This window comes from Acinonyx jubatus, chromosome C2 (assembly GCF_027475565.1).
Source record: "Acinonyx jubatus isolate Ajub_Pintada_27869175 chromosome C2, VMU_Ajub_asm_v1.0, whole genome shotgun sequence".
Classification (NCBI taxonomy): domain Eukaryota; kingdom Metazoa; phylum Chordata; class Mammalia; order Carnivora; family Felidae; genus Acinonyx; species Acinonyx jubatus.
In genome coordinates, this window is record NC_069384.1 from 13,078,047 (window position 1) to 13,105,315 (window position 27,269).

At 42.3% G+C, this 27,269-nt stretch overlaps 1 long non-coding RNA gene across 1 annotated transcript; it reads right to left on the reverse strand.

Annotated features, from left to right (window-relative positions):
• Window positions 1-10,083: 10,083 nt before the first annotated feature.
• On the reverse strand, window positions 10,084-26,463 carry LOC113594396 (uncharacterized). Its single transcript, XR_003414788.2, has 3 exons — window positions 23,798-26,463; window positions 17,988-18,071; window positions 10,084-12,306 (listed from the first exon to the last, which is right to left on the reverse strand). It is a non-coding gene; the product is annotated as an uncharacterized LOC113594396 (long non-coding RNA).
• Between the last annotated feature and the right edge of the window lie 806 nt (window positions 26,464-27,269).

Here is a 27,269-nt window from a genome sequence, read left to right on the forward strand (position 1 = left end):
CTACACCTCCTTCTTTACGCGCCTTTCTCTCTGGAATAATCAAGCGGTAGAGTTTCTCCGTCTGGGTAACTGTATCTTCGTTTCGTTTTCCCCGCCTCCTTCTTTATTTTCCTTTCTCTCTCTCTGGATTAAGCCTTTTAGTCTCTCTGCCTAGTCAATGTTTATTTTTTCTTTTGTCCCCCGCTCCTGTCATTTCTCTCTTTGTATGTTCTCTTCCATCAGCACCGCCTCCACCCTCTTCTTTACTTGTAGTCGGTGTTTGGGGGTTTTTTGTTTTTAGTCTTCAGGTTTTTGTTTTTGTTTATTTGTTTGTTTGTGTTATTTGTTTGTGTGTTTGCATGTTTTTGTCTCCTGTTTGTCTATCTGTTTTCCTTTACAGGGATACTCCAAGGAACAAATCAAAGCACATCCGGTGGAGGGCCCAAAATATCACTACGAGTAGGGTAATAAAATAACCAAAGTCACAACAGAGAGCAAGTAACAATCCCCGAGAAAACACCTCCTGAAGGGCCAGGCCCAGGACAGTGTATGACCTTCCTTTAATATAGCAGTGCTCACAGGTGCAGAGCACACAACAAGCTTTTAAAACGTGTAAGGGACAGAAAACTAGCCAAAATGACAAAATGGAAGAATTCTCCTCAAAAGAAATTCCAGGAAGTAGCGAGAGCTAATAAATTGATCAAAACCGATTTAAGCAATATAACAGAACAAGAATTTAGAGTAATAGTCACAAAATGAATTGCTGGGCTTGAAAAAAGCATAGAGGACTGCCGAGAATTTATTGCTACAGAGATCAAGGGACTAAAAAATAGTCATGGTGAATTAAAAATGCTATCACTGAGGTACAAAATAAAATGGAGGCAGCCACAGCATGGATTGAAGAGGCAGAGGGGAGAAGAGGTGAATTAGAAGATAAAATTATGGAAAAAGAGGAAGCTGAGAAAAAGAGAGAGAAAAAAATCCAGGAGTATGAGAGGAGAATTAGAGAACTAAGTGATGCAATCAAACGGAACAATATGCATATCATAGGAATTCCAGAAGAAAAAGAAGAGAGAGAGAAAGGGGTTGAACGTGTACTTGAACAAATCATAGCTGAGAATTTCCCTGATCTGGGGGAGGAAACAGGCATTGAAATCCAAGAGGCACAGAGAACTCCCTTCAGATGTCACTTGAATCGATCTGCACAACATATCACAGTGAAACTGGCAAAATACAAGGATAAAGATAGAATTCTGAAAGCAGCTAGGAATAAACGGGTCTTAACATACAAAGGTAGACACATAAGGGTAGTAGCAGACCTATCTACTGAAACTTGGCAGGCCAGAAAGGAAAGGCAGGAAATCTTCAATGTGATGAACAGAGAAAAACATGCAGCCAAGAATCCTTTACCCAGCAAGTCTGTCATTCAGGATAGAAGGAGAGAAAGGTTTTCCCAAACAAACAAAAACTGAATGAATTCATCACCACTAAACCAGCCCTACAAGAGATCCTAAGGGGGACTCTGTGAGTGAAATGTTGCAAGGACCGCAAAGGACCAGAGACATCTCTACAAGCATGAAACCTACAGACAACACAATGACTCTAAACCCATATCTTTCAATAATAACACTGAATGTAAATGGACTAAATGTTCCAACCAAAAGACATAGGTATCCAAATGGATAAAAAAAACACCAAGACCCATCTATTTGCTGTCTACAAAAGACTCATTTTAGACCTGAGGACACCTTCAGATTGAAAGTGAGGGGATGGAGAACTATCTATCATGCTAGTGAAAGTCAAAAGAAAGCTGGAGTAGCCGTACTTATATCCGACAAACTAGACTTTAAATTAAAGGCTGTAACAAGAGATGAAGAAGGGCATTATATAATAATTACAGGGTCTATCCATCAGGAAGTGCTAACAATTATAAAATGTCTATACACCGAATTCGGAAACACCCAAATATATAAAACAATTAATCATAAACACATAAACATAAGCAACCTTATTGATAAGAATGTAGTAATTGCAGGGGACTTTAATATTCCACTTACAACAATGGATAGAACATCTAGACACAGAATAAATAAAGAAACAAGGGCCCTGAATGATACATTGGATCAGATAGACTTAACAGATATATTTAGAACGCTGCATCCCAAAGCAACGGAATATACTTTCTTCTCGAGTGCACATGGAACTTTCTCCAAGATAGATCACTTACTGGGTCACAAAACAGCCCTTCATAAGTATAAAAGAATTGAGATCATACCATGCACACTTTCAGATCACAATACTATGAAACTTGAAATCAACCACAGGAAAAAGTCTGGAAAACCTCCAAAAGCACGGAGATTAAAGAACATCCTACTAACGAATGAATGGGTCAACCAGGCAATTAGAGAAGAAATTTTCAAATATATGGAAACAAATGAAAATGAAAATACAACAATCCAAACACTTTGGGATGCAGCGAAGGCTGTCCTGAGAGGAAAATACATTGCCATCCAGGCCTATCTCAAGAAATAAGAAAAATCCCAAATACAAAATCGAACAGCACACCTAAAGGAACTAAAATCAGAACAGCAAAGAGCCCAAACCCAGCAGAAGAAGAGAAATAATAAAGATCAGAGCAGAAATAAACAATATAGAATCTAAAAAAAACTGTAGAGCAGATCAATGAAACCAAGAGTTGGTTTTTTGAAAAAATAAACGAAATTGATAAAACTCTAGCCAGGCTTCTCAAAAAGAAAAGGGAGAGGACCCAAATAGATAAAATCATGAGAGAAAATGGAATTATTACAACCAATCCCTCAGAAATACAACCAATTATCAGGGAATATTATGAAAAATTATATGCCAACAAACTGGACAACCTGGAAGAAATGGACAAATTCCTAAGCACCCACACACGTCCAAAACTCAAACAGGAATAAATAGAAAACTTGAACAGACCCATAACCAGTGAAGACGTTGAATCAGTTATCAAAAATCTGCTAACAAATAAGAGTCCAGGACCAGATGGCTTCCCTGGGGAATTCTACCAGACATTTAAAGCACAGATAATACCTATCCTTCTCAAGCTGTTCCAAAAAATAGAAAGGGAAGGAAAACTTCCAGACTCATCCTATGAAGCCAGCATTACTTTGCTTCCGAAACCAGACAGAGACCCAGAAAAAAAAAGAGAACTACAGGCCAATACCCCTGATGAATATGGATGCAAAAATTCTCAACAAGATACTAGCAAATCGAATTCAACAGCATATAAAAAAGAATTATTCACCATGATCAAGTGAGATTCATTCCTGGACTGCAGGGCTGGTTCAACATTCGCAAATCAATCCATGTGATACATCACATTAATAAAGGAAAAGAAATGAACCATATGATCCTGTCAATCGATGCAGAAAAAGCATTTGACAAAATAAAGCATCCTTTCTTAATAAAAACCCTCAAGAAAGTCGGGATAGAAGGAACATACTTAAACATCATAAAAGCCATTTATGAAAAGCCCACAGTTAATATCATCCTCAATGGGGAAAAACTGAGGGCTTTTTCCCTGAGATCAGGAACACGACAGGGATGTCCACTCTCACTGCTGTTGTTTAACATAGTGCTGGAAGTTCTAGCATCAGCAATCAGACAACAAAAGGAAATCAAAGGCATCAAAATTGGCAAAGATGAAGTCAAGCTTTCACTTTTTGCAGATGACATGATACTCTACATGGAAAACCCAACAGACTCCACCAAAAGTCTACTAGAACTGATATATGAATTCAGCAAAGTCGCAGGATACAAAATTAATGTACAGAAGTCAGTTGCATTTTTATACACCGATAATGAAGCAACAGAAAGACAAATAAAGAAACTGATCCCATTCACAATTGCATCAAGAATCATAAAATACATCGGAATAAACCTAACCGAAGATGTAAAAGATCTGTATGCTGAAAACGATAGAAAGCTTACGAAGGAAATTGAAGAAGATATAAAGAAATGGAAAAACATTCCATGCTCATGGATTGCAAGAATAAATATTATTAAAATGTCAATACTACCAAAAGCTATCTACACATTCAATGCAATCAAAATTGCACCAGCATTCTTCTAGAAGCTAGAACAAGCAATCCTAAAATTTGTATGGAACCACAAAAGACCCTGAATAGCCAAAGTAATATTGAAGAAGAAAACCAGAGTGGGAGGCATCACAATCCCAGACTTTAGCCTCTACCACAAAGCTGTAATCATCAAGACAGTATGGTATTGGCACGAAAACAGACGCATAGACCAATGGAATAGAATAGAGACTCCAGAACTGGACCCACAAATGTATGGCCAACTAACCTTTGACAAAGCAGGAAAGAATATCCCATGGAAAAAAGACAGTCTCTTTAGCAAATGGTGCTGGGAGATCTGGGCAGCAACATGCAGAAGAATGAAACTAGACCACTTTCTTACACCATTCACAAAAATAAGCTCAAAATGGATGAAGGACCTAAATGTGAGACAGGAAACCATCAAAACCCTAGAGGAGAAAGCAGGAAAAAACCTCTCAGATCTCAGCCGCAGCAATTTCTTACTTGACACATCCCCAAAGGCAAGGGAATTAAAAGCAAAAATGAACTATTGGGACCTCGTGAAGATAAAAAGCTTCTGCACTACAAAGGAAACACTCAACAAAACTAAAAGGCAACCAATGGAATGGGAAAAGATATTTGCAAATGACATATCGGACAAAGGGCTAGTATCCAAAATCTATAAAGAGCTCACCAAACTCCACACCCGAAAAACAAATAATCCAGTGAAGAAATGGGCAGAAAACATGAATAGACACTTCTCTAAAGAAGACACCCAGATGGCCAACAGGCGCATGAAAAGATGCTCAACGTTGCTCCTCATCAGGGAAATACAAATCAAAACTGCACTGAGATACCACCTCATGCCGGTCAGAGTGGCTAAACTGAACAACTCAGGAGACTATAGATGCTGGAGAGGATGTGGAGAAACGGGAACCCTCTTGCACTGTTGGTGGGAATGCAAACTGGTGCAGCCGCTCTGGAAAACAGTGTGGAGGTTCCTCAAACAAATTAAAACTAGATCTACCCTATGACCCAGCAATAGCATTGCTAGGAATTTACCCAAGGGATACAGGAGTGCTGATGCATAGGGGCACTTGTACCCCAATGTTCATAGCAGCACTTTCAACAAAGCCAAATGATGGAAAGAGGCTAAATGTCCATCAACTGATGAATGGGTAAGGAAATTGTGGTTTTGGGGCACCTGGGTGGCTTAGTCGGTTGAGCGTCCGACTTCGGCTCAGGTCATGATCTCACGGTTTGTGGGTTCAAGCCCCGCATCGGGCTCTGTGCTGATGGCTCAGAGCCTGGAGCCTGCTTCAGACTCTGTGTCTCCTTCTCTCTCTGTCCCTCCCCTGCTCGTGCTCTGTCTCTGTCTCTCTCACAAAAATAAATAAATATTAAAAATATTAAAGATTGAATTACCCTACAACCCAGCAATAGCACTACTAGGAATTTGTCCAAAGAATATGGGAGTACGGATTCATAGGGGCACACGTACCCCAATGTTTATAGAAGCGCTATCAACAATAGCCAAATTATGGAAATATCCCAAATGTCCATCAACTGATGGATAAAGAAGATGTGATACACACACACACACACACACACACACACACACTGGAATAGTACTCGGCAACAAAAAAGAATGAAATCTCACCATTTGCAACAACATGGATGGAACTAGAGGGTATTATGCTAAGTGAAATAAGCCAGGCAGAGAAAGACAGATACCATATGTTTTCACTCATATGTGGATCCTAAGAAACTTAACAGAAGACCATGGGAGAGGGAATGAAAAAAATATATATTGTTACAAACAGAGAGGGAGGCAAACCATAGGAGACTTTTGAATACAGAGAACAAACTGAGGGTGGAAAGGAGTGGGGGGTGTGGGGGGCAAGGAAAATGGGTGATGGGCATTGAAGAGGGCCCTTGTTAGGATGAGCACTGGATGTTTTGTGCAAGTGACGAATCAAGGAAATCTGAAGCCAAGAGCACACGGTATATACTCTGTATATTAGCTAACTTGACCATAAATTATATTTTTTAAAAGATGTTATTTTCTGGGTAAAAAAGTTGATTGTGGTTATTATAAAAAGTTTGGAAAATATGGAGGTAAAATAATTTTTACCTTATTAAGTAAAATAAGTAAAAAAAATTAAAAAATAAAAGGGAAAAAAAGTCCATAATACCACCACTCAGATAATTTTAGTGCATCTCTTTCAGGAATGTTATCTCCTAGTGGGTGTGAGGGGGAGACGGTAGTTAAATTGTGATTATATTTCAAGATTTTGTATCCTGCTTTTCTTCAGTAACATACTGCATGCCTTTCCTCATGTGAGTAAAATTCCATCACAAATCTCACATTATATAAATGTATAATACTTATTTTTATAATGTAAAAGAACAATTTACATCTTTCTATCACTGGGCTTTGAATCTACCTCTGAGTTTCTATGCTACTGTAAATATTTCTGCAATGAATATCCTTATAAATACATTTTTCTGGTGATTATTTTTTAAAGATGATTTCCTAAATATCTGTGATTATTTCCTAAAGATAGAATTTACTGAGTTATAATTGTGGTATAGTAAGCTTTGTATAAAGTGTGCAACTTGGTTAGTGTTGACACATGTATACATGAATGATGCACATACTAACATATACGCCACCATGAGCAGCAATCGATAATGAACATATCCCTCGCCTCCAAATCTTTATATTCCTCCCTGTCACTTCTCCCCACCTTACTCAACCAAGTAGACAGTTTCTTGTCACTAGAGATAAATTTGCTTTTCTAGGATTTTATAAAACTGAGAATCCTATAGTATGAACTTTTGGGGCTGGCTCCTATCATTCAGTGATTCACCTGTGTTGCCATTGGGATGAATATGTAGTGGTATCTCAGGGTGGTTTTAGTTTGGATTTCCCTAACGACAAATGATATTGAGCATCTTTTAATGTGTTTATTTGCCATCCCTATATCTTTGGGGGTAAAGTATCTGTTCACATTTTTCGCCCATTCAAACAATTAGGTTATAATTATTGAATTTTGATATTTGGTATATAGTCTGTATATAAGACCTTTATTTGATATAAGACTTGAAAATATTGTATCCCTGTCTGTGGCTTGTCTTTTCATTCTCTTCTAGGGGCTTATAAGAGCAAAGGTTTATATATTTTTTTAATTTAATGTGGCAAGAACACCTAACACGAGACCTACCCTCTCAAAAAATTTTTAAGTGCGTTAACTCGTTATTGTTGACCGTAAGTACAAGGTCATACAGCAGATCTCTCGAAATTACTCATCTTGCTCGGCTGAAACTTTCTGCCCATTGATTAATAACTCCCAATTTCCCCTTTCCCCCAGCCCCTGGTAACCACCATTCTACTCTTTGATTTTATGAGTTTGACTATTTTAGATACCTCACACATTATTTACCTTTCTGTTTTTTTCTGGCTTCTTTCACTTAGTATGATGTCCTCAAGTTTCACCCGGGGTTGTCACATCTTGCAGAATGTCCTTGAAAGCTGAGTAATATCCCATTGTATGTATACGTCACATTTTCTCCATTCATTCATCTGTTGGTGAACTTTTCGGTAGTTCCCACATCTTGACTATTGTGAATAGTGCTGCAGAGGACAAAAGAGTGCTAATATCTCTTTGAGATCCTATTTCAATTCTTTTAGGAAAAAACCCAGAAGTGGGATTGTTGGATTATGAAGTACTTCTATTTTTAATTTTTTGAGGAACCTCCATACTGTTTTCCATAATCGTCGCCCTATTTTGCATTGCCTTGACAGTATGCGAAGATTCTAATTTCTCCACTTTCCTGACAGCTCTTGTTATCTTTCAGGTTTTGTTTGTTTATTTTTTTTAACGTTTTATTTATTTTTGAGAGAGGGAGACAGAGTGTAAGCAGGGGGTGGGGCAGAGAGAGAGGGAGACACAGAATCCAAAGCAGGCTCCAGGCTCTGAGCTGTCAACACAGAGCCTGATGCAGGGCTCGAACCCACGAGCTGCGAGATCATGACCTGAGCCGAAGTCAGACGCTTAACCGACTGAGCCACCCAGGCGCCCCTGTTTATTTTTAATATAATGGCCACCCTGTTATACACCAACAGGTATGAGGTGATGGCCCCTGCGGTTTTGATTTATTTTTCCCTAATGATTAATGACATTGAGTTGTTTGGGGTTTTGTTTTTGTTGCTTTTTTTTTTTTTGACATTGAGTATTTTTTTCATACACCTGTTGGACATTGGTATGTTGTTTTGGAGAATCATCTATTCAAGTCCCCAGCCCATTTTTTTCAATCAAGTTATTAGTTGTTTTACTGTTGAGTTCTAGGAGTTCTGTAAACATTTGGGAGACCACTTATCAGATACATGGTTTACAAATATTTGCTCCCACTCCATAGTCTGCCTTTTCATTCTGTCGATTGTTCATTTTAATGTACAGAAAACTCTTTAGTTTGATGTAGTCTCCCTTATTTTTGTTTTTATTGCCTGTGCTTTTGGTGTCATATCCATACAATCAATGTCAAGACCTAGGTCCTGAAGATTCTCCCCTATGTTTTTATCTGATAGTTTTACAGTTTTGGATCTCACTGTTAATTCTTCAACCCATTTTGAGTTGATTTTTGTGTGTGATGTAAGAGTTCAGTTTCTTACATTTGCTCCTGGATATCCAGTTTTCCCAATACCATTCACTGAAGAGACTAAAAAGTGCTTAATTCTGATGAAGTGCAACTTAACAATTTTTTCTTTTATGGGTCATGCTTTTTGTGGTGTATCTAACAAATTGTCGTCTAACTCAGGGTCACAAAGATTTTTTTTTTTATATTTTATTCCAAAAGTTTTCTAATTTTACTTTCACATTTAGGTCTATGACCTACTTGGGGTTGTTTTTGTACATAGTATGAGGTACTGACGTTAATTTTTTTTTTTGCATCTGGATGTATAATTATCCCAGCACCACCTGTTGCAGAGACTAGAAAGCTTCACTAAATTGCCTTTGTAGGTTTGTCCCAAATAAGTTGTCTATGTCTAGAGAGAGCATATATAAATGCTCTATTTATGAACTTTCCAGTCTATTCTCTGTCTATATTTGTCTATCTTTTAGCAAATAACACACTGCATCTTGGTTACTGGCACTTTATAACTAGTTTGAATGCAGGTAGTATTAAGTCCCCCCAACTTTGCGTATATTTTTTGAAGCTGTTATTTTGGGCTTTTTGTATTTCCATGTGGATTTTTAGAAATAGTTTAATAAATCTCTACTCCCCAAATAGGCTTCTGAGATTTTGATTGTATTGCACTGAATTTTTAGATTACATTGGAGATCATTAACATTGTAACAATACTGAGTCTCCCAATTCATCAACATGTATATTTCCCATCTATTTAGGTCTTCTTTCATTTATTGCAACAATGTTACAGAGTTTTCAGTGACAGGTCTTTCACATCTCTCTTTTTTTTAATTTAAAAAAAATTTTTAACTTTATTTTATTTTATTTTATTTTTTGAGAGAGAGAGAGAATGTGAACAAGTGGAGGAGGGGCAGAGAGAGAGGGATACACAGAATCCGAAGCAGGCTCCAGGCTCCAAGCTGTCAGCACAGAGCCCAATACAGGGCTTGAACTCACAAACCCTGAGATCATGACCTGACCCAACGTCGGACACTTAATTGACTGAGCCACCCAGGCGCCCCTCACATCTTTAGACTTCCAAGTATTTCATATCTGTTATGATTTTGTCAATGGCATACTTCAAAGTTTTCAATTTCTGATTTTCTTATTGCTAATGTACAGAAATACTATTGATTTTGTATATTCATCTTGTATATTGATTCTGCAATCTTGCTAAACTCACTGATTTCATACAACTTTACACAGAAATGACCATGTCATCTGTAAATAAAGCCAGGTTGACTTCTTTCTCAAAATATAAATGTTTATCTCTTTTTCTTGCTTTATTGCAGTGTATAGAAACCGCAGTACAACCTTGGCACAACCTTGCAGTACAACCTTGCTTACCATGGTAAGCACCTTTGTCTCACTCCTGATCTTAGGAGTGAAGCATTCTCTTTCCCAGCAAATATTATACTAGCTGTGGGTTTTCATAGATGTCTTTATCAGGTTGAAGAAAATTCCCTTTTGTTTCTAGTTGCTGGAGTTTTATCAGGAATAGATGTTGAATTTTGTCAAAAGCTTTTTCTGCATTGAGATGATCATATGGTTTTTCCTTTTTTGTTCTGTTAATGTGTATTAGTGCTCAGTTTCTTCTGTTTATTGTTATTTTGTTAATACAGATTACACTGATTGACATTCAAATGTTAAATCAAGCTTTCCTTCCTGGGATAAACCTCATTTACTCATGATGTATTATCCCTTTTACATATTGTTGAATTCAGTTTGCTAAAATTTTGCTCAGCATTTTTGCATGAAGTATAGTGGGGTATAGTTTTCACATGATGTCTTATGCTGGTTTTGATATCAGGGTAATGCTAGCCTTCTGGAATGAAGGCTAGAAGTGTGAGACTGGCCATAGTTTTACCTTAAATGTTTGATAGAATTTCTCAGTGAAACTAACGGAGCTGGAAGCTTTCTCTGTGGAAAAGTTTTAAACTAGATATGAAATTTCCTTAATAGCCATGGGCTACTTAAGTTATCTACACTATATTAAGTTTCTTCCTGGGTGACTTTAGTAGCTTGGGTCTTTAACAATTGTGTTCTTTTCGTCTAACTTACCAAATAAATTGGCATAAAGTTGTTCATAATATTATCCTTTTAATATCCTGTAGTGACTAGAATCTTTCTCATTCTTAATATTGGTAGCTCTCTTTTTTAAAATCAACTTTGAATTTTAAAATAGTTTTGGGTTTATAGAAACTTTGTGAAGATAACGCTGAGAATCCCTATCTACCTCCCCTGCTTTTCCCTATTATTAACATCTCATATTAGTATGGTAAATTTGTCACAATTTGTGAATCAGGGCACCTGGGTGGCTCAGTGGGTTAAGCATCTGATTTCGGCTCAGGCCATGATCTCACGGTTCGCGAGTTTGAGCCCCACATCGGGATCTGTACTGGACAGTGCAGAGCCTGCCTGAGATTCATTCCGTCTCCCTCTCTCTCCCCCTCCCCCCACTCACACACACATGTGCTCTCTCTCTCTCTCTCTCTCAAAATAAATAAACTTAAAAAAATTTATAAACCAACATTGATACATTATTATTAACTAAACTCCATACTTTACTCAAATTTCCTTTGTTTTTACCTCATATCCAGGATCCCTTTCAGGATCTCACATTCTGGTTAATCACCAAGTCTCCTTGAGCTTCTCTTGCTATGACAGTTCCTCAGATTGTCTTTGTTTTTGATGATTTCGATAGCTTTGCGGAGTACCAAGTAAGAATTTTTTAGATCATACCTAAATTTGGGTTTGTCTGATGTTAGTCTCATGATTAGAAAGGGATTATGGGTCTGGGGAAGGGAAACCAGAGAGATAAAGTGCCATTCTTACCACATGATATCAGAGGTACATTCTATCAATATGACTTAACCCCTGTTGATGTTGACCTTGATCACCAGCTGAGGTCACATGTGTCAAGATTCTCCGCTGTGGAGTAACCCTTTTCTCCCCAGTTTCCATAGTTTACTCTTTAGAAGGAAGTGGTTCCTCCTAAAGGAATTCCACACTTAGGGAGTGGGCAGTTAGGCTTCACTTCTTTGAGGACATAATATCTACATGAATTATTTGGAATTTTTCTGCCCAGGAGATTCCTCCATTCTTCTTCATGTATTTATTCACTTTTTTATATTAGTATGGACTTGTGGATATTTATTTTATACTTCAGGTTATAATCCAGCACCTTTCAATTATTTTATTGCTCAAATGGTCCCAGTTTGGGCCATTGGAAGGTCTTTCAGCTGTGTCCCTTTGACATAGCCCCTTGGGGGTGGCAGTTTAGCACTTCCTTATTCTCTGGCACTGCAAGAATCTGAAGATTCACCTTTACCCAGTCTTCTTTCTGATCAGTCAGTCTAATAATAAAACATTAAGTTCGAAAGGGGAATATTTCCAGAGTTGGTTAATATGAAGGTGAAACAAAACCAAAAACACAGACTCTTTTTCTTTTTACCATCCTTAGTATGCTGGCTTATCCTTTGGAGAGCTCCTCTAATGGTCCGCAAAAGGCTGTCATCGTTCCAGGCATAACCTCTTTACACATCCACACCAGAATCTGAAAAAACAACAACAACAAACATGCCCACCTCTTCTAAAAAGAAAGGAAACTTCCCCCATAAAATCCCTACCAGCTTTCCCCTCTCGTCTCAATGGCCAAAACTGTGTCACAGGGCCATTCATAAACCAATCCCTGGGAAGGGAGAACAACTCCCTAACCTAGGTCTGAAGCCACTGCAAGGCCATCCTAATCTGAATAGTGCTGCCACACTTTGGAGGGTAATTAAAAATGGGACGCTGTTCACTTGGAATAAGGGAAGTTGGGGTAACAGCTGTATGCAAAGTAACTAACAGTGCTGTTGTGCAAGGCTATTAGAATTAGATATCTCAGAAATATGTCTCCCCTGATAGAAGAGACATCAGTCCACTGCTGGGATTTAAGCAGAAAGTGTGTGGTGGGTGGGGGTAGGGGGTCATGTAGGTTTTGCTGACGATAACTTGTGAGAGCATGAAAATGCCAGTGATTCAAAAGACTCCCTTGTATCTTTTCTTTCCTTTTCTTCCATTGTCTCTGTCATTTTATTTTTACAACTGCCCTTCCCTCCCCTCCAAATTCTTTTATGACATTTTTGGCTTGAGGCCTTTCCTCTTCTCAAAGGACCATGTAAGTTTCTAAATTACCAGCTTCCCTTCTGGGCATTAAAGAAAATAATAAGCGAAGCATCTGTAGAAGTTTTCATGAGTACAGTGAAAGCGTTTAGGTGTCTGCCCTATCTGGAAAATTTTTGATAACTTGACAAAGGTAGAGTGAGAATCAACAAAGGGGAAATGTCTTCATTCCAAACCAAGTCATGGTGCATGGGGGCTTGATGTGGGCGAAAGGGAAGGGGGAAGTTAGGCGAGTACAGAAGGGAAAAGATAAAAACAGAAAAGAAAAAGTGACCCTGTCTTCAAGATTTACAACACATAAAGTAATGAGAAAACAAAGCCACGTTCCCGTTGGTGCCTTCACATCACCCTACACTCCAAATAAGCTCTCTCCTTCCTGCCTTCTCCTCACCGTGCTTATTATATCAGTTAGCACACAGTCAACTAGAGGTAATGGAAAAAAAGGTTAACTCCTAGGGATTTACTTTTTTCACATACTAGCAGTCTGGAGGGAAGCCCTTGCTAGATAGACAGGGCTGATTTTCTTGCTTTCCATCGGGGCAATCAAAACCATTTTTTAAAAGCCCTCAACAGACTTCCCCGTTGTTTCACTGGCCAAAACTTGGTCACATGGCTGGCCCCCCACTAGCTGCAAAGGGGGCAGAAAAGGTGAGTACCTAACAAACAGTATTAGCTTAGCCATGATTGGTTTCAAACCAATCACAAGTCTCTATAGAAACTAGATACACTGTGGTGCCCCCACACTTTGCTTTTCCCAGCATGCCCCACCCCCCAAATCAGACGTCTGTTAGCAAGAAAGAAGGCAGAGAAATGGCAGGTAACCAGGTCTGCCAAACTCATTCACACATGTGCCTTTTATTCTATTCATCTCATATATAGTGGCCTCAGCAACCCCCTCATTTTACTGAAGACCAATTCATACTTCAGGATCCCAGGTGACCTTGCCTTTAGGACTCACCCAGGACCTGCAGTCCTACCCTGGAAAGAGACCAGAGCAATGCCTCTGATCCAGTGGAAAACCCCAGGCGCTGGAGTCTGCTTTCCTGGAATTGAATTCTGGCCAAGCCTCTTTCTAGTTACAGCCTTGATTTGACCTAGGCTGTAGGTCAGTTAAGTGCCGGGCGGCTCAGTCAGTTAAGCGCCGACTTTGGCTTAGGTCATGATCTACGATCTCGCAGATTGTGAGTTTGAGCCCCGCATCGGGCTCCGTTCTGTTCTGACAGCTCAGAGCCTGGAGCCTGCTTCAGATTCTGTGCTTCCCACTCTCTCCGCCCCTTCCCTGCTCGCACTCTGTCTCTCTCTCTCTCTCTCTCTCTCTCTCTCTCTCAAAAATAAATAAACTAAAAAACAAAATTTTTTTAAAGAATTGATTTGAACTTCTAGGAGTGAGGACCCTTCAATTTCCTCATCTGTCCAAAGAACATGAGTACAGTGACTAGCACAAAGCTGTCTTCAATTTTTAAACACTTGTTAGTTGGGTGGATGGATGAATGGATGGATGGATGGATGGATGATTAGATTGATGGAGGGAATGGATGGATGGAAGGATGGAGAGTTGAGTGGGTGGATGGGTGGATGGAGGGATGGAGGGATGGATCATATCCAGTCCCATAGAGCCACTAAAAAGATTAAATAAGATAGTGTAGATGAAAAGATTGAAGGATTCCTGGCGCACAGTAAATGTTCATTAGCCACAAGTAGACACCGATCATATCATTTCCCTACTTCAAAACCTTCAATAGCTTCAGTTACCCTTAGGGTAAATAGTCAGTCCAGTCTAACTGCTTGCACAGTTTGGCCCTTGGCTTGCTCTCGGGCCCCTCCCTGTCAGCTCCACTCACGCTGTCTCTCGCTGGCACCTGCCCGCCTGCTCCTCCCAACTGGAACTGGATGAGCTTGTTCTTCCTTCAGGTCCTAGCCTTAGGAGTCTTTACCTCCTGGCGACCTTCATTTCTGCTCCTCTCACAAGCTATGCCAGATAAGGTTCCCAGAGCAGCAGGAAGCTGGGGTAGCCAAGAACAATTTATCCAAGGAGAGTTTTCAGAGCTGGGAAGCCGAAAAGCCTCCTCTCAAATCGGCACTGCCAAGGCCCCGGGCTAAACCAACGGGACTCATCTCGTTCTACATCTTGGAAAGTGGTGGGGGGCGGGGACTGCAGATCAGGCTGAGATACAGAGAGGGTTGGGACTACAAAAGACAGGCAGGTTCCTCAAAGAACCTGGTCCAAATAGAACTTGGAAAGATCCCATAATTATGTGGGAACCTACAATTTGCCAAGAGTTATAGTTGCAAGCTCCTGAGATCCCTCATTTTATAATATAGTAGTTTCTTATACTCCATACGTAGCCAAGGCTAAACTATTCATCTCTGCTTCCCTCCAGCCCCTCCTCCCTGACTCCCTATCTCTGCCCACCATGCTGTCATTCATTCTCCCAGGCATCCTTCATCCCTTACTCTTACATCACTGATTTCTGCACGGTGGTCCTCACGCCATTCCCATGGCACCCCCTCCCCGACTGGCCCACTGCACATGCTCAGACCCTGTTCTCTCCTCCCATCCATCTTGCTCACAGAGCCTGGTTACCTTCCTAAACTACCTCTCCCATCCCTTTGCTGTCTCCTCAAGTACGTTCAACGGCTCCCCATCGTCTCCCTCGTTAGGTCTCACCTCGTGCTCTGGACTCTTCCCCATGAGTGCCAGGGGACTTTTGGTCCTGTCTCTCATTTGTCCTCCTCCCCTTTTGTCTTTATTTATTTTGAAACATGTCATACACTCAAAAGATTGTTCCTAAGGGATGTACAATTATTTTTATAAAGATCATGCCTGTGAAACCACCAGTCACAGTAAGACTCAGCTATGTTGGCTTTGTTAGATGGTCACTGACTTCTGTACTCCCCCATTTACCTGTTTCCCTCCTGCCTCCAAGAATGAATTTTGCCCTGACATTTGCAGGATCATTCCCTTTCTTTTTTTTTTTTATTACTGAAGTATAACTGACATACAATACCCTATAATATCCCCACAGTAAGTCTAGTTATCATCTGTCACTGTACAAAGTTATTACAATATTATTGACTGTATTCCCCTGATTTCTTTATAGTTTTGTCACCTATTCTTAAATGACATGTTGTCTAGTGTTGCCAGATTCTGAATTCTCTACGGATTGTATCATCTATATTTATTGTGCTGTGACTGGATTCTTTTCTTAGCAGCTTTTTTGAGATATAATTCATATACCATGAAATTCACTCATTTGAAGTGTCTAATTCAATGGTTTCAGTATATTTAATGTATTTAAGGTAACCATCATCTCAATCAAATTTTCGGAAATTTCCTTTTCCCAACAAGAGCCCCAGTGCTCATTAGCAACCCCCTCAACCCTAGGCAATCACCAATCTGCTTCCCATCTCTGTAGATTTGCCTACTGTATTCTATTTCCTATAATAGACTCATACTCATTTGGCCTTTTGCACACTCTGTGCTGACACGACATTGGACCACTCCTCTCCCATGATGTGCCTGAACACTGGTCACTCTGTCTGGAGAGCCTTCTTGGCCATTGCTTCCCACCCAGGGCTGGCCACTTCTGCAGGACCCAACTCCGTCCTCTCTCTTCCAGGAAGCCTTTCCTCTTTTCTACTCCACTCCTGTGTGATTCTTCCCTCATCACATTCTCAAAACATGCTGCATGTGAGTTTGTTTCATAGGGTCTAGAGTCTCCCCAGCTGGACTGTCAGTTCTCTGAAGGGTCCAGGCCTTGCCTGGTTTTGTTCCCTGTTGTTCCCCAGAGTCGGCTGGGTCTGGCACAGAGGAGGAGTCCAATGGGTGTGCACTGAGGCAACAAGAGACGGGTACATTATTCTGCCTGAGATCATCATTATGTGTGCATAGAACCAGTACTGGAAAGAGGGAAAATCACCAAGTACAATCAGAACACAGTGTTTCCTTACCCTAAAAGAGTGGGTTCAACCCACTGGAGGGGCTGGCTCTTTCTCTGCCACCATATGAAATCTCAGGCAGGCCTCGCGGCTTCTTGCTTCTCTCAGATAATACGTTCACAATATCCAGCCCATATAATGGTCAAATTTCCATTTAACGTTAAAGTCCCTCCCTATCGGTTTGGGCCTCCTTCTGGTGGGCCCTTGGAACCATGTGGTTGGTTTTTTCTCTCTTTCACTCACCTTGCTGGCTGTACCTCTGTCCTTGCCAAGGTTAGAATCAGGGAAGGGACAGAGGAAGCAGCCTTTGGTCACATGACTCCTGTGTGAAGCCAATTCTTTCTCTGAGCCTCCTTCCTGCCCCCCAAAACTGGGGCTATTTCCCACCTATCATGCCTGTGACTCAGGCAGAAGAGTCCCATCTAGCTGGTCACTTAAAGCCCTCCTTTGGCCCATGGTCACATAGCAATTCCTCTAGCTTCTTTCTGCTCTGGGCCTTCTCTATGATAATCCCCCAGGGCTCTCTCTCTCTCACACACACACTCACCTCTGGTCCACAGTGAACATGCATCTTTGGCCTGCGGTCAGTTCAAGTGCGGGCACACAGACCTTTTCTCTGTGGCCTCAGCCAACCTCTCACTCGTGAGAATCCACATACCCAGACTCTGGTCCCCTGAGTTACCCATTTTCCTTGGAATACCTGACAAGCTGTCCAAAGGTGTTTTTGAAGTCACCCTCACAGACCGAGGAAAGAAGGTAGCAGCACCACCTCCCCCTCCGTGGAGGGATAAAACTCAGTGCACACTGCCTATTTCTCTTCAAAGGAATCCTCTGTCTAACCTCCAGCCTCTCTCTTGGCCTCTCCAGTGTTTTGTATAGGCTGCAGCTGGTGGTCAGCTGGGGCCTCAAAGCTGGCTTCCCAGTCACCTCCTTTGCAGTCCTGCCTGGGAAACCACATGCCTCGCTTTGCAATGTCATTGCTGTTGTATCTATTGACTTGGTGCCTCAGCCAAAAAGAGAGACAAGAGTCCCATTTCAACATCCTGCGCTTCTCTTTTCTTTCAGGAGACTGTGTGCTCCTGGAAGCAGGAACTGTGCCATACACACCTTCACTGCCTTCTCCCCTCTTACCCGTGCTTAGTGGTGCCGTGCTCTAGGTACGTGGTATTTTGGAGGAAGACAGAAGTGGCAGTGACCCAGTAGCATGAAGGAGTTCTGAAAAGGAAAAAGCAGGAGAGTTCAGTTCTGGGGCAATGACTCAAAGGAAGACTTTATTATTATTATTATTATTATTTTGATGTCTTTTAATAGCATTACATCTAACCTTTGTTTTTTTTTTTAATATAATTTATTGTCAAATTGGCTAACATAAAGTGTGTACAGTGCGCTCTTGGTTTTGGAGGTAGATTTCCATGGTTCATCACTTACATACAACACCCAGTGCTCATCCCAACTAGTGCCCTCCTCAATGCCCATCACCAATCCCCCCCCCACACACACACACCCCTCCACCTCCACTCCCTTCCACCCTCAGTTTGTTCTCTGTATTCAAATGTCTCTTATGGTTTGCCTCCCTCTGTTTGTAACAATATATTTTTTTTCATTCCCTCTCCCATGGTCTTCTGTTAAGTTTCTCAACTTCCACATATGAGTGAAAACATATGATATCTGTCTTTGTCTCATTGACTTATTTCACTTAGCATAATACCCTCCAGTTATATCCACGTTGTTGCAAATGGCAAGATTTCATTCTTTTTCATTGCCAAGTACTATTCCATTGTATGTATATATACACCACATCTTCTTTATCCATCAGTTGATGGACATTTGGCCTCTTTCCATAATTTGGCTATTGTTGATAGTGCTACTATAAACACTGGGGTACATGTGCCCCTATGAATCAGCACTCCTGTATCCCTTGGGTAAATTCCCAGTAATGCTATTGCTGGGTCGTAGGGTAGTTCTCTTTTTAATTTTTTGAGGAACCTCCACACTGTTTTCCAGAGCCTCTGCACCAGTTTGCATTCCCACCAACAGTGCAAGAGGGTTCCCATTTCTCCACATCCTCACCAGCATCTGTTTCTTGAGTTGTTAATTTTAGCCACTTTGACCCGTGTGAGGTGGTATCTCAGTGTGGTTTTAATTTGTATTTCCCTGATGATGAGTGACATTGAGAATCTTTTCACGTGTCTGTTGGCCATCTGGATGTCTTCTTTGGAAAAGTGTGTATTCATGTCTTCTGCCCATTTCTTCACTGGATTATTTGTTTTTTGGGTGTTGAGTTTGGTAAATTCTTTATAGATTTTGGATACTAACCCTTTATTCGATATGTCATTTGCAAAGGTCTTTTCCCATTCCATCAGTTGCCTTTCAGTCTTGTCAATTGTTTCCTTTGTTGTGCAGAAGCTTTTTCTCTTGGTGAGGTCCCAGTAGTTCATATTTGCTTTTAATTCCCTTGCCTTCGGAGATGTGTCAAGCAAGAAATTGCTGAGGCTGAGGTCAAAGAGGTTCTTGACTGGTTTCTCCTCTAGGGTTTTGATGGTTTCTGGTCTCGCATTTAGGTCTTTCATTCATTTTGAGTTTATTTTGTGTATGGTGTAAGAAAGTGGTCTAGTTTCTTTTTTTTTAACGTTTTTTATTTATTTTTGAGACAGGGGGAGACAGAGCATGAACAGGGGAGGGTCAGACAGAGGGAGACACAGAATCTGAAGCAGGCTCCAGGCTCTGAGCTGTCAGCACAGAGCCTGATGCGGGGCTCGAACTCACGGACTACAAGATCATGACCTGAGCCGAAGTCGGCCGCTTAACTGACTGAGCCGCCCAGGTGCCCCCTTTTCTTTTTTTTTTTTAACGTTTAAAAGTGGTCTAGTTTCATTCTTCTGCATGTTGCTGTCCAGTTCTCCCAGCACCATTTGTTAAAGAGACTGTCTTTTTTCCATTGGATACTCTTTCCTGCTTTGTCAAAGGTTAGTTGGCCATACATTTGTGAGTCCAATTCTGGGTTCTCTGTTCTATTCCATTGATCTATGTGTCTGTTTTTCTGCCAATATCATACTGTCTTGATGATTACAGCTTTGTGGTAGAGGCTAAAGTCTGGGATTGTGATGCCTCCTGCTTTGGTTTTCTTCGTCAATATTACTCTGGCTATTTGGGGTCTTCTGTGGTTCCATACAAATTTTAGGATTGCTTGTTCTAGTCAAAGGGAAGACTTTAGAAATTCTATTTTTAAAAGTTGCTGAAACTTGGAAGCTGTTTTTCAATGAAGTCAGGGACCTCTCTGGTCCAGGTGTTTCTGGCATTGAGTCAAAAACAATTATATGACATAAGTAATGTGATAAAGCAATAGTCTCGGTAATGCTGAGAATATACAACATAGGCACGATGAGGTTTAATAGGGAGCAAAGGATCACTTTCACTGCACCTGAGTCCCTCCAATGATTTTTCTAGATAACTCTGCTCCCCTAAATCACCAACCACTTCTTCAGGACATTAGGAAATATACTAGTCCCTTTGTTTAGACCTGATGAAGGTGTATGCTCAAGCTCTTGTGCACATAGAGAAGCAGAATTTATTAGCAGGCTTTCAACCATAGCTAAATTATGGAAAGAGCCTAAATTTCCATCAACTGATGAATGGATAAAAAAATTGTGGTTTATATACACCATGGAATACTACTTGGCAATGAGAAAGAATGAAATATGGCCTTTTGTAGCAACGTAGATGGAACTGGAGAGTATTATGCTGAGTGAAATAAGTCATACAGAGAAAGACAGATACCATATGTTTTCACGCTTATGTGGATCCTGAGAAACTTAACAGAAGACCATGGGGGAGGGGAAGGAAAAAAAAAGTTAGAGAGGGAGGGAGCCAAACCACAAGAGACTTTTAAAAACTGAGAATAAACTGAGGGTTGATGGGGGGTGGGAGGGAGGGGAGGGTGGGTGATGGGTATTGAGGAGGGCACCTGTTGGGATGAGCACTGGGTGTTGTATAGAAACCAATTTGACGATAAATTTCATATTAAAAAAAAGAATTTATTAGCAGGATGAAGAGCTCTCAGATAAGAAATTATTATAAAAAGTGTCACACTTCTACCTCAGCAGTGATCCTGGGTGTGACACTGAGGCTGGATCTCATCACCTTGCAGTCAGGGTATCTGTTATATCCTGAACTCACGGGCTTTCATCTGCACCCGTTTGTGTGTCGAGTATTTGTTGACATTAGGTAGGGATTCTGAGTTAAGGGGTACAAACTTCTCCCTTCTAGTAAATTCCTTGACTTAGTTTCAGCCATTAGCCTCTCAATGCCTCCCCAAACTACCAGCTCCTCTCTGTCCCCACCACAGCCCCCAATCAGGTCTTCACCATTACTCAACAAGTGAATTTGTACCAAAGAGCTTTAAAGTAGTTCATCACCTACCAGCCTTTGTTATCCAGCCTACCTTCAGTATGGATGCCTGTGATGGGCTGAATTGTGCTCCCACCTCCCCAGCCCCCGTCCATACTTGTGTGTTAAAGCCCTAACCTCCAGTACCTCAGAATGTAACTATATTTAGAGATGGGGCCTTTTCAAGAGGTTGCAAGCTAAAACGAGGTCATCAGGGTAAGCCCTAATCCGATAGGACTTGTGTCCTCACAAAAAGAGGAAATTCGGACACAGACAGGCACACACCATAGAGGGAAGACCATGTGAAGACACAGGGAAAAGATGGCCATCTACAAATTAAGAAGAGAGGCTTCAGAAGAGACTGAACCTTCCAGCACCTCGATCTTGCACTTCCAGTGTCCAGGACTGTAAGAAAATAAATTTCTGTTGTTTCAGCCATCCAGTCCATAGTACTTTGTGATGGCAGCCCCAGCACATTAATGCAATGCCCACTAGCTTCCTACACGTAGGTCTGCACATTCTCCCGTTTAAAACTCTGTTCTAGTTCTCAGACTCCCCATTTCCTTTGAGAGCAGGTTCAAAGTCCTTAGCATGGCATATCTGGATCTTCCTCCAAGTCCAACCTGTCTCTCTAATGTCATCTCCTACTGACCTATCCTAGCCCATGCCATCATTCATAATCCCATGACACAACAGATCATGCCAAATGTCAGAACACACTGTGCCTCGACCACCTTCCTGACTTGGCACATACTGTCACCTCTGTCTGGGAATCACCCTCTCTGTACCTCCCTAGTTCTTCGAGAGATGCTTGTAATATATACAATCATTGAATTACTATGTTGTACGCCTGAACGTCATGTGTTAAGTATACTTCAATAATAAAGATTTTAAAAAATAAACCTGAGGCAAAGAAATAATAATATGATAGACTGTGTAATAGTTTACCTAGTCGCTTATTATTTATTATCTTATTCCTCTAGAATATAATCACCAAAGGTCAAGTATTTTTGTCTGACTCATTGAGTGCCATGACCGTGGGCAGTAGAATAGGACTTTGTACTTGGTAGACACTTGATAAACTTTTTGATTGAATGAATGAGGTATGGAAGGAAGGAAGGAAGGAAGGAAGGAAGGAAGGAAGGAAGAGAGGAAGGAAGGAGAAGGGAAGGGAAAGGAAGGGAAGGGAAGGGAAGGGAAGGAAAGAGAAGAGAAGAGAAGAGAAGAGAAGAGAAGAGAAGAGAAAGGAAGAGAAGAGTCGCTCAAATGTCACATAACCCTAATCCGTACACCCCCAAGCAGAGCCGGTCCCTCATCCTCTGTGCACCTCCCAGCACTTTCTCTATTAGTGCACTTAGGTCTTTGGGCTGTGATTGTTTGCACTGAGTTCCTTGAGACTGAGATGGTGTTTTACTCAATATAACTGTAACACTTAGTAACTAGTGCTCAATAAATATTTGTTGAATGGCTGACGCTATATACTTATAATTTGTCTTCCCCTCCAAATTCACACACTGAAGTGCTAATTCCCAGTGTGATGGTATTAGGAGATGGGGCCTTTGGGAGGCAATGAGGGTTCGATGTGCTCATGAGGGTGGGACTATGGTCTGATGGGATTAGGGCCCTTATAGGAAGAGATGACAGGCAGCTCTCTTCCTCCCTCCCTCCCTCCTTCCCTTCCTTTTCCCCTCCCTTCTCTCCTCCCCCTCTCCCACTCCATCTCTCTCTCTCTCTCCCGCCCCCTCCTTCCCTTACCCCACCTTGCCATGTGAGGACACAGCAAGAAGGTACAAGCCAGAAGAGATCTGTCACTAGTAACCAAATCAGCCAGCTCCCAGCCTCCAGAACTGTGAGAAAAATAAATTGCTGGTGTGTAAGCCACCTAGTCTATAGTATCTTGTTACAGCAGCCTGAGCAGACCTAAACAGCCGGATGGCTGAATAAGTGAACGAGACACTTTCTCCCATTTTATACAAGGACTCTTCCCCAGACCTGGTCATCATCCCCTTAACGTGGTGTCTGTGTGACACCCAATCACGGGCAGACCCCATCTGTCCTGTTCTTCTGACACCCATGAACTGTCTTCAGGCCCCAGACCTTTTCCAGGTACACATTATCTGTGCTATATTCTCTTTCCACCCACTTTCTCCTTTCAGGGCTCAATAACTGCCTTCGACCTTCGCTAAAAAGTATGAAATTTATTTTTTCCACCCTGGAAACTCCTTGCTCCTTTCTTTTCCCAGGAGCCCGTTTGAGTAAATCCACCTTTCCCAACCATCTTCCTCGCCCGGGCTCTTTGCCAGTATCACCCGGGTCACACTCCGATGATTCTGTCCTGGGGAAGTGGGGCTTTGGTTGGAGGCTCAGCTCCCTCCTGAGCTGCTTTCCTTCGTGCAAACCCAGGACTCGTCAAATTCTTCTCTGGTTATGTAATCGCAATGCAATTTCCACAGGCTTTCTCCTAAAACATTTATAATGTACCTTCAAGCATACATAACTCAAGGAACTTATATGAGTTTAAACACACATTAAACTGAAATAGAAACATCACCCACCTGAGACGTCGGGCATTCCATTTCGGGGTGAGCCGTTGCTCTCCTCACATGGACACAGAGAAAACCTGTCGTGTCAACAAAGGAAATGTCTGGTGGAGAACGGACGTTTTCTCACCATGTTACTGACATTTCAGTAAGCCTCTCCCAACCCCCCTCCCAGCCTCCACATGAAGGAGTCTGAGAGCTGCAGAAATTGTAGGGCAACAAGCTGAGTGTTTGCTTACTTCCTCTCATGTTAAGGAGCCTAGAGAGGGATGCTGAAGCATGCCAGGGTCACTTATAGTTAAAAAAAAAAAAAAAAGCAAACTTGGGTTTGGAGGGAGCAGGGGAGGAGGAAAGCCTTGGAGACACATATATGCTCTGTAATAGCACTGTTCCCTAGGATAGCCTGCAGCCACATGCAGCTATTTAAATTTAAATCAATTAAAATTAAGTAAAGTTTTAAATGTGGTTCCTTTATCACATGAATCACATTTGAGGTGCTCAAGGGCCACCTGTAGTGGCTACTGTACTGGACAGCGTGGATATAGATGATTTCCATCATTGCAGAAAGTTCTTTTGGGTAGCTCTGATGTATATTGTAAGTAAAGGGTTTTTTATTAAGTCTATTCACTTATTTTGAAAGGGAGAGAGAGAGAGAGAGCACACAAGCACGGGGAAAGAGCAGAGAGACAGGAGAGAGAGAGAATCCTAAGCAGGCTCCTCGCTGTCAGCGCAGAGCCCCATGCAGGGCTCGATCTTGTGAACCGTGAGATCTCGACCTGAGCTGAAATCAAGAGTTGGACGCTTAACCGACTGAGCCACCCAGGCGTCCCTGTAAGTAACGTTTACATGGAATCCCAAAATGTGAAGTTCCTACAGCTGAAATGAGTGTGGGGAAAATATGGAGTGAACTTCAGTGACTGCCAGAAACATGATTTCTTTTTCATCACTCATAGGTTCTCTGTCAACACAAGTGAAAGAAAAGAATGAAAGGCAGAGAGAAGAAAGGAAGAGCAGTCAGATGGTTATCGGTACAAAGGCGTCTCACTGCAGATCAAGAGAACCCATCGTTTTTAGAGCAAAAGAAAACCAGTGGCCAGAGGCCAGCTTGTCTGAAGTCTGGTCAGGAGGTGGCATGCACTTTCCTTTCCAACAAAAGTGGCTGCAAATGTCTCTGTGTGATCATGCAGACAAGGGTCATGGGTCATTCAGGTATTTGATGTGGCAATTTAAAAGACTTAATATGAAAGAGGAGTATGCTGTCACCTTTAAACAGCTCCTAACCCCTATTCACACAGCACTCCCTTTTCTTAAGGCCATGTCGGATGACTGAGTTGTGCAATAACTTACGTGGGTGCCGTTGCTGGGGGGAAAACACACTCATGTGCCAGGGAACTGACGGCACTTGCCTAAGCCCGTCAGAAAGAAAGCCAAAGAGTCTAATCCCAAGGAATCCTTGGCATTCAGATTTCGGGGCTCATGACAGCGAATGGACACTCATGTTCTTGGCTTCTCTGCTTCCCAGTCTGTCTCTCTGGGTTTTTAAACCGTTGATCTGTTTAGTAAGAGTTCACCTCTTCCTCCACGGTCACGTAGGAAGTGGCCAGTGTATTCCATCTACCACGTAGATTTTTCAAGACCTCTTAACAGCCATCCTGCGGGAATAGCTTCGACTTCTGGGCTTTACAAAACGTCTGAAGTGAGTCAGCTTTGCTGACTCCTCACTCCGTCCACCCTGTGTGGCGGGCTGGCCGAGGGGTGGGATCCTCCAAATAAATCTGGAAGCTGGAGGGCTCACGTGAAGGATTCGTATCTACTGCTTAGCAACGATGGCCTGGCAAACTGCTCCCAGTAGATGGGCAGATTGGCCCGGTGTCTGAGGCTGGTTATGGTTTGCGGTGAAACCCTCCTGTGATTCCCTCTGCCATGAACTCCGACTGGGCGAGGGACGATGACAGGATGAGAGCCCAGCCTGGGTTCTGCATCGGTTGACTTCCCCCTCCCATGTCCCCGGCACTGTCACTCACCCTCTCACCAGAACGAGGAACAGGGAGATGTCTCGGCACCCACATCCAGGGGCTGGCAAGCCTGTTCACCAGCTGGGGCCCAGAGCATAACCACCAACTCTCCGGGATCCCTCAAGAAGGCTGTGTGCATACCTGTGTGTGCACATACACACACGTGGACATGCACATGCACACACCACATATACACACAACCTACACACACACATACACATACAACATACACCATTCCCACACATGCGCACAGATACACCCATACACAGGTACACCCACTCACACACACACACACACACACATATATACCCACTCGCCCTACACATGTACCACATGCAACATACACACTCTCATACATACATATATGTATGTACATATATGTACACACATGCTTTGAGAGCTCAGCCCTCACCAGAGCCCTTTGACCCGGACCCTCAGGCAGTTGGCCTGAGCTCAGGGTGGAGAGGGGGCTGTCCTTCAGTGCTTTCAGCTGCATTGCCACATTAGCAGCTCTCTCATTAAAAGATATGTGACCTCGGGGGCGCCTGGGTGGCTCAGTTAAGCGCCTGACTCTTGATTTCAGCTCAGGTCATGATCTCACGGTTTGTGGGTTCGAGCCCCGCATGCAGCTCTGTGCTGATAGCACAGAGCCTGCTGGGGATTTTCTCTCTCTCTCTCTCTCTCTCTCTCTCCCCCTCCCTCCCCCTTCCCCTGCTTGCACACTCTCTCTCAAAATAAATAAACATTTTTTAAAAGCTATGATGTCTATTGAAATAGCATCTGGCCTGTGATGTCACAGGGATGGTTGATACAAGGTTATGATACATCTAGGAAGGAGATCTGTAAACACGCCAGCAACCAGCGAGGAGGCGGGACAAAGAATGCAAAGCCCCTAATAGGAGGTCGATGGCCTACTTCAGAAACTGGCCCCCCAGGCTGACCACCGGGGCCCGGAACCGGTTTGAAGCCCATTCCCATGGGTGGCGTCAGACACCGTAGCCTCTACTGTTCCCGTGAGACGCCCGACTCGCCTGAAACCTGAAGGCATCCGGCTCCCTCAAAGGAATGGGGAAGAAATAAGGGATGATGGGACCGCTGAATTGTGGTTTTGTTAAGGTGGTGCTGACCGACTAATAACATCTGGGTTTCGGGGCGGGCTGCACACGCTCGAAGCTGCTGCAGACACGAGCTAATTATCCTGAACTCAGAGGTAGGTGCACACAGGCCCTGTCAGCAGTTGAGCCTGCAAAACCACTTACTCCCTCTCGCTTCTTGCAGCAACGTGCCAAGCAATCGCTAAGCGCACGCTCTGTCTAAAATACCCGGATTGAAACTACCAGCGCTGGGGATCCCGGAGGCCACCCGTGTATTTGTATTAGCATTCTCTCTCTCCCCGCCAAGCTCTGGGTCGCTGTACATTCTTCTAGATTCCAGCACCACTCCGCTTCTCTTCCTCCTCTGCAATGCCTTCC